At 37.8% G+C, this 14,131-nt stretch overlaps 1 pseudogene; it reads right to left on the reverse strand.

Moving 5' to 3' along the window:
• Positions 1–268: 268 nt before the first annotated feature.
• The window catches only part of LOC113078316 (dolichyl-diphosphooligosaccharide--protein glycosyltransferase subunit STT3B-like), a 20,628-nt pseudogene continuing 6,765 nt past the window's right edge, over positions 269–14,131 (reverse strand).

The following is a 14,131-nucleotide window of genomic DNA, read 5'->3' on the forward strand; positions in this document are numbered from 1 at the left end:
AAACATTCAAAATGATGTAACAAACAAAATTATTTATATATATAAATCACCACAAGAGTTAAACATTTCTAATAGAGTCATTTGCAAAGTCTGCCTTAAAAAAACTAAACAAAAAACAAATCAAGAGCCAAAAAGAGCCCACTGCATTCTGTCACATAGGAAACCGGGTTTGTTAGATAACAGTTAAAACCAAGAGAGCATTTTAGAGGCTGCGCACTGTAGACGGCTACAAATTTCTTTAGATTTTTCCATATCTTTTATTCTTAAGTTGTTGTTGTTGTTTTTTTTTTAAATCAAAAGTTAATTTATTACAGGCTCTGACAAAACGAAAAATCTCTTTGGTGCTCCAAGGTCCACTGGGCTTCATGAAATTCATATTTTTAGCGTTCGGGTTGGATTAGATTAAACTGTACCACAAACACAGTGCGTGCCATTTGAGACACCGGCAGCGCTCTCGCTTCACCAGCACATTCAAGTACAAAAAAAAAAAGAAAAGAGAACAAGAACAAAACTAAGTCCAGAGATGTCAAATTAAAACCGCGGTGCAGACCCCCATCTTCGCCTCATCCTCGAACCCATCATGGAACCTCCGTGTCATCATGGCAATCACAGGACCTAAAGCCTCCAATCAAATGTTCTCAGGTGGGCGGCGCCAGACAACGTGTTTGTTCTTCTTTTTGATTGGTGGATTACTTACTAGTTGCATTAGTCATTGTCATTCGTTTTCCTCTTTATCCATTCTCAAGGTTTTCATTCAATTTCCTAAACCGACTTCTTGTTCAGTTTCTTGCCTTTTTCAGAACCAATTTGTTTTTGATGTATCCCCTCTTCCTCTTGGCTGTCTGTGAACCAAAGGAAATGACACATCAGAATCGTCAACATTCATAATGGAAATTTACCACTGGATATGACAGTACAAAGAGACCGTGTTATAATGTAGATTTATGTTAATCTAAGAAAATTAAGGAATGCATTTCCTTACACTTGGACGGACACATGCAAATTCTCTCAAATTAACCATCTTGGCAAGTATTCTCGAATGTCTTAAGCAAACGTAAACAGTCGAAAAAGAAACTCGCATGTGCATCATTATATTGCATCCTGCATTCGGTTTTAAAGGGCCAGCAGGCTGTAAATAACTGCTGTTCAAGTAAGCGCCACCTGCTGTCAGAGAGTGACATTTCTCATTCTGCCTGTCTTTTACAAGAACCATAACAATGCTGTTCTAATGGAATAGAGAGGAAGGAACCTTTTTTGAGGTGTACTTCTGCTTGGCTGCGATGTTGCGGAGCTTGTGGATCCAGAGCCTGTCGGTTCTCTGCTTCTTCACCCTGTAGATGCGCACCAGCCAGTGCTCGGAGGGTGAACGCCTCCTCCAGGTGCTTCAGACGGATGTCCTTGTTGCCAATCTCGGCATTTCGTGTCGGTCAAATCCCGGTGGTGTGCGGAAGTCCAGCTGTGGGAGGAGTGTTTGGCATTAAGCAAGCAGCAAAAGCTTTATTCTATACAGTATGTGCATTATACACTATCAGAGTTGTACAATGGTCAAGCTCAAAGATCAGCTCTTTGATTTCAATCAGTGTCACAATTACAATAACGAGACTCTTGCATATGGACCTAATGAAGTTAAGTGAAGAAACACTCACTTGCATTTCGCCAAGCGGTAGTAAGACATCTTGTACATTAGGCAGTTGAGCAGGGTTGGAGAGCCGCGCCTTATCCACCGAAACTCCCCCTGCGGTGTGAAGTAATCGCTTTCCTACAAAAGAACAAAAAGAAGCAGTTTGAGGAATCGTTTCTGACATATGGATTAATAGAACACCATCACAGCTAACAATAGAAACAGAAAAAACTTTTCATTGCCTTTACTATAGTATTAAGCCACAATATGAACTATACATTGGATTGGTTCTTCTTTAAATAAAAAAAATAAATAAAAAAAGGGTATGTATTATATAAATTAAAACAATGGAAAACCCTTAATTTTAACCTGAAGGAAAAAAGAAAGAAAAAAACCTGTCCAAACCTCTAAAAACCTGTCCAAGCCTAACCTTTCCTTTATTATTACAAATTCAAATTAACACAATAATATAAATGAACTCTTTTTCCAGACATTTCAGGAATGACACTGACCCGGATATCTTTAGGGTTGCTCTCACCTCAGCAATGCGCACCATCCACAGGAACTTGTTAATATCGTCTCCTGAATATCCAATCACTCCTCCAAAAATGATCAGGACGTAATCCACATCCAAGGACTTTCATAATCTCATAGGCTGCACTCTCGTTGGAGGACATGGCTTTTACCGACCTACAGAGAGAACAGAATATTGACCACGATCTTTCATTGTCCTCAAGATGGCACTACTGAAACCAAAGCACTGATACCACAAAAAAAAGTAACTTCCTGCTGTTTAAGAAAGAGTCACCATTTATTCATAAGCAACAGCAAATCAGACGCCATCGTAGTGTCTGAAGCCGAGCTGTCTGTCCTCACCAGTGCTATGTGGCTGTTGTTCCACGTGTTGTTGTCCACCAGCGTGGTGCGGTTGGCCATTCCTGCGATCTGATACCCGTAGTCCCACCAGGGACATGGACTCGAGCATGTTCATCGGTATTCTGCCTGAGCCAGTAATACGCTTCACGGAAATACATCCAGAATGTTGCGGATCTGGAGGGAATTATAAATAAATTAAGAAATATCAGCAACTCAGATATTCCTCTTTTCGACAAGAAAATCGATCACATCAAAGTGCTCTTACCCATCATGGTTGTACGACGCCCAGCACTACGCTGGGACTAGAGTAGGCGTTGCTGGTGACCCACGTGCAGATGCACCGCAAACATCATCAAGAGCATCAACACTTAACATGGTAACGATGCTTTTAATGTTGGGCCCAAACCCTCCTGCTGGGCGGTCCTGTTCTGACACATGCTTTCGGACTTTGCCTGCCTGCAAATGCACAAGGATCAACAATTAGACCAGACTGAATACAGATGAGATGACAAACCAGCCACACACAAATCACAATTCGGTTTTGTGCAGCAACAAAGTTTCCCTATAAAAACAACACAGGATATGGCTATTACTGTCTCAAACTAACAATTAGTTGCAGTTGTTTATAACAACAACAATAACTTATAAATTAATAAGAACAAAATAAAAATAATTAATGATAACCGTTATTTGTTATTAAATGTGATTAATTATTGAATAGATATAACACTACAATATTTTGTAAATTATTATTTGTAACGTTTATATAGATTATTATAATAAAGAGGATTGTTAAAAAGAATAATAAGCTGTAACTAATAACGGCACATTATTTTGATTTTAAAATCACTTTAGTAAATAATAATACTTATTAAAAAAACACAACAATAAAAATAACTATTAAAATTATTTAAATGTTACCATACATATGCTATTTGCAAGCAGGCATAAAATGCAAAAGAAATTTACCAAGTGGTCCTTTGTCTGACCTTTTTAATGAATTAATTTGTTATTAATAATGATAATAAAGTTAATTGGTACCAACTCAAATTAAAAAAATAAAAATAAATAAAAAAAAGCCTGCAATTATTATTTTGATTACACACACAAACCTATAAATAAGAAAATACAGCTTAATAATAATAATTTTTATTATTATTCAAATGCATTTAAAAGATACCATGCATGTGTAACTGTACTGCAGGCTTAAGTGCAACATTTTATCCACCAAGGGGTCTTTAACCTGACTTTCGTCCCTTCGCTGACCTTATCATAGAGATTCCCCTGATTCCTCTTGTCGTCCTCATCACTGCTGTCCTCAGCCGGCGGGTTCTCACGCTTCATGTCATCACCCAGGTAGTGCTCGAACACACTGGAGAAAGGCGATAGCTGAGAGCATGGCACACCACTGGGGTGAGCGTCAGCATCAGACGCACCATCACACCGGCAAAGTACACCGCGCTGATGGCGTACAGAGCCACTAGAGGGCAACAGGGAAAACATCACTTACAATTCCAGCACACAATGTGGCACTGCAGTATAGAAAGAAGTGTTTATAATTCTGTACTGGATAAAACTCCAGAGAGAAATAAAAATAAATAAAAAACACAAGTGGGCCTTTAAACATGTAGCAACATGTTGCCTGTTCACGTTCTCTTGTTTGTTTTCTGCTGAAAGACTCCAGAAATGTCATGACAGCCATAAAAACAAAAAAACTCTTCTGGGGACTTGGACTAATTCAATGCATTCTGTTCTCAACAAATTCAAATACTCATAGCAGACATCAGAACAGCAGTGAGTGTTCTCAGGCATAAACAGGACCGTCACTACAGCTTACAACTGTTCAGATAAACAGAAATAAGCTCAAGGATGTTTAGTGGCATTTCTAGAGGACCAAAATTAAAATTATTTTACAGAAAAGGAAGGGACATTTCAACAATATACCCTGACAACATTTCATATATTTAGAAATGTTTAGATTAATATTATGAATGAATACTGTATAAACTAAGGCTTAAGATGATTCCAAAGTAACTATGAAAATGAAAAAGACATCAGCTTTAATTCACTAATTTTATTCACGGTGTCCTCCAAAAACGTTTTTGGCTATTCAAGTCACCCCATTTCATTAGAGACAAAAACAAAGTCAAACATCATTTGCAAACAAATTATCAGGATTTTTGTAAAGACTTTAAATGATGAACTGAATGCAGAAACTCTGTCTGGTAATGTCAAGGATCAAGACGTGCTCACCAAAGACTCGCTCATCGTTAATGTTCTTGATGCAGAACCAGAGGCCTGCTGGGAAGGTGCAGACCAGGATGTGCAGGTCAAAGAAGAAGGAGACCCAGGTGGTGGGGCTGGTGCTCTGACACCGAGGCGATGATGGGGATGTGGATCTTCGCATATCTGAGCATTATAGGCAAATGGGCTTTGTTAACATGCGGTGTAAAATGTTGCAAATAAAATTAACTAGCATTAAATTACTGCATTAGCTACTGAAGAAATACTCTAACAACTACAGTCTTACAAGATGCCTATAGCTATCTGGTTAACATGAACTAAACCAACACGGCCTAGTTGACATCAGACAAACACATACGTCATTTCAGAGGATGAATGCACTTTGATGAAAGATTAGGAAGACAAAAGAATCAACCATTATAAATTACAATTAAATACTGACTTTAGAAACCATTCTTAAATGTTTCAGAAGAGTTCAATTAAGATTCTCCGTTGAGTGCAAAGTGTTCAAAAAATCCACCAAAAAAAAGCCTATTTTATATCAGCGAAACGCATCTCCAATGGCAAACAAAAAGAGTATTTCACTCCCTAAGGACTAAAGTTTGCCTTATAAAGAGAAAACATAACCAATAAGTAAACAACTTCAAAACTTTGAACGGATAAAAACTGCACTGTTTCTGAACAGGGGGTGGTTTGTTGAGGAGTTGTGCTGCTGCATTACTGTGCTCAGTTTTGGTGACTATCAGTGTTGTGATCATTATCTGGTGACCTGAACTTCTGTATCTGTGTGGACTGTGCACAGCGAGAGCTCGACAGGACTGTGGGTCTCCCTGCATAGCTGCTGCATTAAGGGAGTTACACATTTATGAATTTATTATGGGTGACATTGCACTGTGGGCAAAGAACAAGAAGCAGCTGGCAAAAAGTCAAGGGTTTATGGCTGAGAGACGTTCAAACACTGCAGTACCTGTACTGGCTGTCACAAAATTTGTATTAATTTATATTACGGCCTATCAGTAACAACAGCATGTCTGTTGAGTGTGTCTGATCCACAGCTGCATGATATCCTTCACGTCTGTTCATGGTGGTGCACAGAATTGAGTCCTGAAAATTTTGCACTAAATGTCACACCAGCCGCTTTCACCATACTTGATAAAACACCCAATATACTCTACAAGTGACAAAACTAGAAGGCTTGGTGACAGATTAAAGATGAGTGTCTGCCATGAGAGGATTGGAATGACATGCAGCGGCACCGTCTCAATCTCTGTATAAATATAATGCTGAAGGTGATGTCCAATCATATTTCTTTATTAAATAACTTGCAAAGTAATTTGGAAACTTTGTTTGAGACGCCATTTTACAGCGCGAGTAATCACCAGATATTGCTTCCTGTTATCCTAATCGGAGCAGCCTTAATAGGAAACCTGTTTTAGGACCGTTAAGCCTTTTTAAAGATTTTTCTTTTTTTATTGAGATGAGTTTCAGGACAATTACGCACATTTCTTCTTCAATATCTCATTTTCAAAATTAAAAATGCTAAATAAATAAAATACAATAAAAGAAAAAAAAATATTACATTAAATACAATTTACACACTTGGTATCGGTTGCGCTGTTAAACTTATTTATGCTAAACTACATTCTCCTTTAATAATAATAAAACACTATTACAATAATGAGAATCATCAGTGAAAAAAAATGTAATAAACATCACGAAAAACAACAACCATTTTGAGTTGAAATGTGATCCATTATATATTAAATTTGTGTACGATGTTAACCTCACATTTTGAATTATATAATACTAAACACTTATAGATTGCGACAATGTGACGTTTTGTATTTGTAAAATAATATTATATAAATAAAACTGAATAAAATGAATGACACTGACAAAAAAAAAAACTACATTATAGTTAATATTACTTAAATCTAAATAATTTTGTTTAATTGACTTTAGTTAAATCTCACAATATTTAAGTATAATTAAGTGTATTTATTTCATGCATGTGGAGTGATAGGACACATTTCTTGACTGGCTCTGTGAGATTTCAATTCTATTCATGTGTGATTATAATATCAAAGAATAACAATTACATTTTGTCATAATAGCACAGCACTACTTGCTTGTGCACTAGAAGTGGGGTTTCATTGGCAGCGTGAATGAATATCAACTGAAGGCAGCTATTCAGACATAATTCAAACCAATCCAAAAGACTGCTTACAGACATAAATCATGCTACATGCTTGAGCCGGCGACAAAATCAGGTCTTTTGTTGTTAAGCTGTTTAACGGGGTGTGCTAATGAGCTATTAGCGACTTACTCATACGACCGAACACCAAACAAAACAAACTATATGCAATGTAAACTATGGCATACTTACCCTGTGTCCCAGAGAGAGTAAAAACGCCCACTCCAAGGAGCAATGTACCCTGAAAGCACATTAACACAACAGAGTGATTAGATGCAAACGCGCACACAAACCAGCCGACCATTATTGACTCAAGAGCACTTTCAAGCAGCTTCTAAGGCGCTGAAGAGCTTGGACTACATCCAGTGAACCTTAATACCACACATATAGCCGGCAACGTTTTCAATTAATCTACACTACAATACTGTGCTCGGTTTGAAAAGCAGTGTGGCGAGCAGAGGAGAGTTCTTAATGAGATCTCAAAGGTCTGCTGTAGACCAGGTCCTGCAGCAGAAAGATTAATGAAAGCCCCGGGTGCGACGGGAACACAAGCAAATCACCCTGACTCCAAATATACTGGCAGAGGTGCGGTGTTAAGAGGCTGAGGTCGTAGGGTCACACTGTATTCCGGTTAGAAGGCAGAAAATTGGATGTGATGTGTTTTTCTTTCTTTCTTACTGAAAGATGTTTGGTTTGGATGATTAAGTCAAGGGCAAAATATAATTTAAGAATGTGCTCGTCGAATGTCAAAACATAAAAATAAATAAGTATTTCACAGTTCATCAGCATTGTGTCCTCTGTGTGACAAGTAAACAGCAATGAAGCTTTTTAAAAACATTACACTGAGAAAAAAAAAACCCAGCTTTTTATTCTGCAAATCAGTCACGCAGTGCAACAGTTTATTACGGTGCAATCTATTTACAGACAATCTTGTAAAATAGTGCAGCATTGAAAAAAAAAAGAAAATTAAGAAAAAAAAAAAGAAAACATTCTGATGTTTATTGAGATTGGTGGGTTTTTGTTAAATACGAGCCAAAACCATCACAATTAAGAGAACCAACGACGACTTAAACTACTTCAGTCTCTGTGCATTGAATTTATTACAAAAGTTTTACAGTTTGAGTTGAATGACTGAAATAAATGAACTTTTCCACAACATTCTAATTTATTGAGATGCACCTGTATCTGTAAAAATATTCTATTTTAAATAAATGTTCTTTTTTTTAATGTTGTATTCATCAAATCCTCAAAAAGGAAATTATGGTTGAACATGAAATTTCATTAAATAATATTCAGTTTTACCCCTCTCACTTCTTGTCTAGATGATAACTTTAGTAAAAAGTGGAACGGTTAAGTTTATCCCACTTCAACTAATTGAGGTTCAATCAAAGGCTTATTTAAACCAAGTCATATTTAATTAGTCAAAAAAAAAAACTCACATGTGTGGTGGAACTTCGGTTCAGAATTCAGATTTTTTTTTTTCAAATTAAATGTATTTGTTTAATTGTTGTCTTTTTGCACTCACCTGTGTAAGTCAGGTAAATAACAGTAAGGAAAACCACCCCCGCAGCCAGAGAGACGCCCAGAAAGAACAACGTCTGGAACTCCTGCCTGGTCAGTCTGTCCTTCAGATACTGCAGAAAGGCATAAGCCTGAAGCAGTGCAAATACACCTGCAAACACACCATAAAGTGCACCATTAACTCAGCTTTTTCAGATACTTTCTCAACAGTCATGAATTCCTGGTGCTAATCTAAAGTCATGTAAATCAGTGGTTCCCAACCCAGGTCCATGAGGCACCCCAACACTGCACATTTTGCATCTCTCCTTTCTCTGACACACCAATTTCAGGTCTTGGAGTCTCTACTAATGAGCTGATGATCAGAATCAGGTGTGTTTGATTAAGGAGACATGCAAAACGTGCAGTGTTGGGGTGCCTCCAGGACAAGGGTTGGGAACCACTGATGTAATCACTCTCAGGGCCTGAGTTTATGGATTGGAGTTGAGAGAGATGATCAGAGTTCAGTGTAAAGAGTAACAGCTGAAGAAGAATGAAGGCAAACCCGTCTTACCTGCAGCAGCCATGTGCTCACTCGTCCGGATGGGCTGGAAGCCAACAAAAGGGATCTGCATGGACAGCACCAAGCCCACTATATAAAAGGTGCTGTAGGCTGAGATAAAGAGAAACAGAAAAAGAAAGTGAGATTTATCTGAAGCAAAGCTGGTTACCAGAACTATCAAACTTAGTGTCCCCAGATGGTAACTGTGATAGCAAAAATATATATAAAAAAATGATGTCAATATTGTTTCACGGCAATTACGTTCAACCCAGTATGACTTCAGTGGAACATAAAGAGAGCAATTCTAAAGAAAATGCCCAAGTCGCAGTTTTCCATGGAACTACAATTAATGCTGACAGACTCTACACAAAAGTATTACACAAAAACACCATAAAAAAAATCTTGAAGTTGAAAGTGGTCTAACTTGTGCATTTTATTTCCAAATTGTCTAAGGACTTAAAAACGTAGGGACTTCAGTCTTGGCCTGTTCTGCACATAAAGCTATCCTATGGCTTCAGCAGACTAATATAGAGCATTAGTCAGCATTTAGTGCTTTTTCAGTTGTTTGAATGCTTTAGTCCTCATTCACTGAAACTGCATGGAAAAAGTGAAAATAGCTAAATTCTTCACTTTCATTTTTGAGAAAACTATCCCTTATCCCTGTGATGAACAGTTTATGAACCTCTATTATAAGTCACTTACAATGAAAAAAAAACATCTAATGAACAAATGTAAACGTATCATTCAGAAGAGTAAAGAAAAAAATGTTTTTCCTCCTTTCTTTTGAAAAGAAATTCATATTTTATATTCAGCAAGGGCACATTAAATGGGTCCAAGGAGACAGCCAAAGATATTTTCAATGTTAGGTTTCTGTTTAAATAAATGCTGTTTAAACTTGCTATTCATAAAAGAATCATGAAAAAAAAAAATGTTTCCATGGTTTCCACAAAAATATTTCCACTGTTCTGTATCACTTTGCACTCTCCTGTGGCAAATGCTTCAAAATATGCACTGAGGCACTCTTAATATTGTTAGTTCCTTATGATTAATTGCCTGTGCATTTCTTCCCATTTGCAAAATTGCTGTGGATAAAAGAGTCTGCTAAGTAAAAGAATAAAAAAGGTCTCTTTAAAAGCACCACCACAATTTGCAAAGTATGACTGGTTATCTGACATTGAGTTCACTCCTGTTTCGTCTGTCTGGGCTCCAGACCCCACAATACAAGAGCAGTTTAGTAAAGGAGTCCAACAACACGTCAAGACAAAATTTGTACTCCAAGATGAACAAGATCTTATTATGGATCAAGAAAATTAGAAAGAGATTGTATAACACAACCAACAAGCTATTTGTATATTTGTGCACAATATACAAATTTTCCTCTTTTTCTAAACCAGATAAACCTAGTTTCCTATCCGTCCTTTCTTATTAGCCAAAAAAAAGACAGAAACTGCACAATTAAGCGAAACGGAGAGAAAACACAAACACGCCAGTGACGGACAGCAGTCATTCCAAGAAGAATGAAAACCGTAACAGTCTGTCACCTGTGCGATACTTGACTGATAGTTTCGTGAAGCGGACCCCTGACCTGAGAGACGGGCGTTGACAGCCTGTCAGAAGAGAGGTCCAAAACACACTGGAGCGAGTGTGTGAACGAGAGTGACGGCGATACAACTGCACAGTAGAGGAAACTGAAGCTGCTTTTGACAATACTGTATGAGCTGTTAGCCTTTGAGAAGCATCAATTAAGGGCCAAACCAGACCATCTTCACAACTAAAATGGGACGCTCTAACAAGACAATGCACACCTTGCCCTCCAGACACAACACATAACATTTCCTCATTCGTGGACCGCTGACGGACTGTTTTGTGAAAGGAACTCTCAAAAGGAGTTGGAAAACAGCAGTGATTAAAAGGGTTTAAAAGGGTTGATTTAGCCTGTGATGAAATCTGCAAGGTCTGGAGTCACAAAAAGGGCTTTTCTGAACACCTAGTTCTAGTACTTCCCAAGAGTGACTACCTGGAAGTGGAACTACACGCTTAAAGAGAACTTTTCCGTATGCATTGGCACCTACAATGAAACCCTGTAGTGACAATCTACAGTAGTTGTGTCATTTCTGTGCACCACACAATAGCAGCAACAACAAAAAACAACAATGGAAGACACCAGGATTGGAGCGGTGCTTTTGTTGCTCTCTGGATACTTTGTTGGTTTTGTGTTGTTAACATGAGGGATGGAAAGACGAAATGTGAATGTTGAGACAATAGAAAGAACAAAAGAACTTTGACAACTAAATCTCTCTGGATGTCGTCAATGTGAGTTTCAGGAACTTCTGACAAGTTGGACTACTTCTGAAGTTACTGACATGTGCATTACTTTTCTGTAGCAGGCAAGCAGCTAAATTCACATATCCACAGTATCGGACTAAAATTTGGTTTACATCCAGGCTCATTCACACCATGGATCACCTAATTTGTTAGACTGCATGTAAAAACAAAAACTGAAGATGGATGCATTACATAACCTTGAGGGACAGGTTTATCTTAAATGAAAGACCACCATGATATATTAGCTATATAAATTCTGGGTCTGTGAATGACTGCACAGTAAATCCGTGAGAAATAATTAGAAGAAATGGTTTTATTTTGATGTAATGAGTACAGACTCTAACGCAAAAACAAACTAGAATTTGTCCCTTTTGCTTTAATACACTACATTACCCTTGACAAGCTGACAGTCAGAAATAATCTTTTTTTTGAAAATAAACACTTATTCAGGACGATTCCTGAAGGAGAATGTGCCCCCAAAGACTCTGGAAAAACGGTTGCTGGCAAACCAATTTAGGCAACCCTCTAAAAAATAAGTATCAACTAGCCAATCAGTTTGGACATGATGATTTCCAGACAGTTCATGTAATTTTTGTGGGCTAGATATACATTAAACAGTCATTAAACAAACTGCTAGCGTGATGTCTGAGGCTACCAAAGCAGACGTCACTCTAGGAGAAGACAAGGTGAAACAGAAATGCAATAACCAGATCCCACTGGTTTTACTCCATTCTCCATCCATCTCTAAACATGACTGCTGTTCTTTGTCCAAGCCCCGGCCCCATAAACCCAGAGCAGTGCTACTTAATCTAATCACTATGATCTATTAGAAGAGGTGACAGTGATACTCCATGTGGAGCCGGGCCATGGCAAATATGTAGTGGGACCTGCGGCAAGCACAAGAACTTTCCAGAACGGAGATGAACTGAGCTAATACCCAGCATCCATCAGCAGCACATTTTGCACTGGCTGCTGCGGCAGAATGGAAGGGGCTAATAAAGATTTAAACCAAATTAGACAGGTGGCACAAGACCCCATTCTTTTACCAGAGTGTTCACTCACCAGGAGCTTCACAAAAACACAACACTTTTAATTATTCATCCAGCTTAAAACTGGCGGAGGCCATCAAAGATCAACAAAAGTACTCCAAAAATTAAATAAGTATTTTTCCATGACATGAAGATCCATGTATCCTCAGATCAGCGCTGCTTATGTGACTGGTTGTGAAAGGCAAGAGTGAAGTGGGTGGAAAAAATGTGCCATTAAACATCAACGTCAACTTTAAATTCTGCTGTCAATCTAGAGAGAGACTCGTGCTGTCAACCACGATTGCACAAGCGTCTCTGTGTGTCCAAATCCAAAAGCAAGTGGGAAAAAGCAGGTTCATGCTTCATTATTGTACAGGAGAATAAGCACTACGTGGCGTGATTGTGTGGGCGGTGATGTGTGCACTTCATACAAAAACCAGAGGCTCTCATACAAACATACACCCAACACAGGTGACTCACCGATGTACAGCCTCCTGCTGAAGCGCTGCATAAGGAGCAGCGCAAAAACATGGAGAGGAATCAGGTTGATGATGAAGACATATCCTCCCCACGCAGACACCTGCAACACAAAATGCAAGTCATGTTACACACAATAAAACAGCATACTGCATTATTTTGCCTCCTGATATTGCATCAGGATTCTCACTTAATTAGGATTCTCAGGAATCATTAGTTTTAGGTAAGTAGCTAATACTTTATTATGCTATTTTTTCAGGAGATCAGGTTACAACAAAGACAAAAAAAATCATGTCGTCTTGCGTGTTTATGTTGTGTATATTATTCTTCATAAGTATATTAAGTTATTCACACTGTGAAGAATACAACAGTAAAAATAAAATGATAATGAATCCTCACAAACATGCATTGGTCTGTCTGGTTTGTTACGAAAAGTGACAAGTTCAGAAAACAGCACCAATAAAATTTTGTGCTAGACTGACTAAATGACTGTTATTAGCCACTGGCTAATAAACTGTTAGATTTCACTCACCTGTGAATGAGTTAAGAATAAGTTTAACATATATATGTCGACTATGTCGTGTCCTATGTCGGATTTAGTTTGCTTTCACACTATGACACTCTGACAGGGCATTTGACAGGAACGAATGTGTAGGCTCATTTATGGCATGGAAAGAGCCATTCTAAATTTAAATAAAGCAGAAATACAGGAAACAGTACTGTAGACATTTACGGTATCCCTCTCAACTTGACAGTGCACTATTCCCATTTATAATCAATGGATTTGCAAAGTTACTTGACACATCGTAAAAACAGCAGTGTAAACGGCCCAACTCACTCTCTCCCTTTCTTTCTCTAACACCTATATGCACATATGTCTTAAGTGTACATTTTTTTATATTTGGCTGAGATACAACTATTTGAAAATCTGGAATCTGAGGGTGCGAAAAAATAAAATAAATAAATAAAAAAATCTAAATAGAGAAAATTCACCATTAAAGTTGTCCAAAAGAATTCTTAGCAATGCCAAACATTACGTTTTAATATATTTACGGTAGGAAATTTACTAAATATCTTTACTTAATATCCTAATAATTTTTGGCATAAAAGAAAAATCTATAATTTTGACCCCTACAATGCATTGTTGGCTATTGCTTAAAATATACTCCAGGGTCACATATATACCACTGTTTTGAAAAACCACACACAAAGTAAAGAAAATCAGTGTGTCTTGACCAAGTTACATAATATCGCCCAGGTCTCTGCTGCTCTCACCCTTTATGATGCACCACATTTACCAGAAAACT

The sequence above is a fragment of the Carassius auratus genome, unplaced genomic scaffold, assembly GCF_003368295.1.
Source record: "Carassius auratus strain Wakin unplaced genomic scaffold, ASM336829v1 scaf_tig00025260, whole genome shotgun sequence".
NCBI classification, from domain to species: Eukaryota; Metazoa; Chordata; class Actinopteri; order Cypriniformes; family Cyprinidae; genus Carassius; species Carassius auratus.